This window comes from Psammomys obesus, unplaced genomic scaffold (assembly GCF_907164565.1).
Source record: "Psammomys obesus unplaced genomic scaffold, mPsaObe1.curated_primary_1811, whole genome shotgun sequence".
Taxonomy (NCBI): domain Eukaryota; kingdom Metazoa; phylum Chordata; class Mammalia; order Rodentia; family Muridae; genus Psammomys; species Psammomys obesus.
The window spans coordinates 666575-669206 of NW_026596287.1; positions in this window are offsets into that span (position 1 = coordinate 666575).

The following is a 2632-nucleotide window of genomic DNA, read 5'->3' on the forward strand; positions in this document are numbered from 1 at the left end:
ACTCAGTTATGACCTACGAAATCTGAAACAACTTCAAAGGGTGAGTCTGATGAGCGTCTCTTACATTCTTAGAGGTCAGAATGCTGTGGTTATGGGCCTTTTGATAAGTACATGGAGAAGAAGACTCATTTGGTGATGACAGAGCAGAAACTGTCTTGTTAACTTACTGCAAGCCTCGACATCATTATGAAGAAGAGTAGTGGTCTCTAGTTAGGTCCTACGGGATCCTGCAGGATCAGCAGTGTGGACGGTGATAAACTTCCCAGGGCTTCCGAGGCAGTCCCAAAAGTTACTGCATCCAGAGCCAACAACAACAAAGAAACCCTAAACCACACAAGAGCAAAACTGATCTGCCGGCATTTTTAGATGACTCTTTATTGTGAATGCAGGTGTGCGTTACCAGGCCCCAGGAAAGCTGCGGTGGCAGAGTGTTTCTACACACAATGCTCGCTAGCTCGCTATTCAGAAGTACGTAAACCAGGCATGGGGGCTCACGGTCGTAATCCCAGCACTCTGAAGGTGGAGGCAGGGGGATCAAGAATTTAAGGTTGTGGCCTGCAGCGGTTAAGAATGTGTATTGTTCTGGCAGATGACCCCAAGCTGAAATTCCCGGCACCCTTGGAGAGGAGGACGACTGTCACAGCTACCTCTAGTTCCCGGGGATCTGTGGGCACTTGTACCACCCCCACCGCCCTGTACACATAAAAATTAAAACAAAAACAGAAAACTTAAAAATTCAAGTTTATCACTAGTTACTTAGCAATTCAAGGCTAGCTTGGTGGCGATAGTGTAGCCACACGGCAGGAGGAGCAGCCTGAGGAAAACAACTAACTGGTCAAGACCCGCGGAGAGGAAAAGCCCTAAGGGTCCTGCTTCCTGAAGACCCCTTGCTCCTGCTAGCCCTCACTCATTGCTGTCCTGGTCACCCTGTTTTGTGCCTTGTATAAATATCCCTGGCAAATTTCTAATTTCCCCATCGGGCAATGCATTCACAATAGATAACAATAGCGGGGATTGCTCAAAAAGCAATGCTGCTCAGATTAATGATTTAGCTGAAGATTTCTGAGAAAAGAAATTAGAAGTAGGTATGGTTAGGTCAGGCTGGACGGTGGTGGCTCATGTCTTTAATCCCAGCACATGGGAGGCAGAGGCAGGTGGATCTCTGTGAGTTCGAAGGCAGTCTGGTCAGCAGAGTGCGTTCTAGGACAGACAAAGCTACTCCCAGAGAAATCCTGTCTCAAAAAAAAAAAAAAGATTAGGTCAAGGTGCTTTTTATGTATTATTAGTTAAATCAGGTCAGGGTGTTTTGCCAGCTGCTGTGTAGCAGGGAGCCTACAATACAACATGCATATAAAAGACACATTCTCAGTTACCTAAAAAGGCCTGCTGAGGTCAGAAAACAAGAACAAATGAACCCAGTTGCTAAGGGTTTCCCCTACAGAAGACAGGCTACAATCAAAGTCAGCAATGAAAGCCCAGTGCTCTGGCACTGGCCTGTAATCCCATCGCTCACGGAGGCAGAGGCAGTCGGATCCCTGTAAGTTCCAGGCCAGCCTGGTGGTCTACAAAGCAAGGCCAGAACAGCCAAGGCTACACAGAGAAAACCTGTCTCAAAAAAAAAAAACATAGTAATTGAGTTTGAGTGCCCACTGTTAATATTGAGCTTCTATGTTCACTGCGAAATCTGAATTTCCTGGTTTGTTACTCTAAATTTGCTGACAGGCTGTGGTGCACCCTAAGGACTTCGTGCTGCGCATGTACAAACAGGACAGGCTTTTTTTCCAGTTGTCTCAAGGAACAACGTGATATGAATGTATTGTGGGAAGAATCAACACGAGAAGCTGAGCGATCAGATGTGAGATTTAAAAAACTTGTTTTTTAAAAAAATCTGACCTGCCCTCTGGCAGACTGAGATGTTTTAAATAAATAAATGAATGAATGAGCAATTTGTTATCCATTTTAAAAATGGGTAAATATTCTTATTGATGAGTTTATGCTGATGAATTTCCCTAAACTTCCTGGCTTGGTTTGGCCCTTTTTATACACAATACATAAGAGCAGTTTTCACAATTGCATATGAATATTTACAAATGTCTTCTAAACAACGAGGAAGCAAACTAATGTGTGGTCTCTGGTCATTTAGGAAACTCCAAAAAGAAGCGAGATATAACTACTACTTGAATCATTCCATTACTTCAAGCTGTGGTCCTTTAATTGTTTAAAAAAAAAAAAAAAAAAAAAGGTAAATAAAAAGGGCTGTAGAGCTGGCGAGTGGTCATGAGCATATACTTTACTGAGTTCAGTTCCCAGCATCCCTGTCAGGGGCTCATGACCTTCTATAACTTAAGCTCTAAGGGGCCTTGTCTCCACAGACACATACACATACATAAAAATAAGTCTGTCTGCTTTGAGACAGGGTTTCTCTACTTCGCTCTGGCTGTCCTGGTACTTATTACACAGACCACAGATTTGGAGATTCTCCTGTTTTGCCTCCCAAACAAGTGCTGGGATGAAAGGCCTGCACCACCGTGCCCAGCTAATAGTAAATAAAAATAAACCTTAAACTTTCTTTCCTTACATTGGCTTCATGACGTTTCATCACATCAGATCATACGCAGAAGAAAGTTCTAGA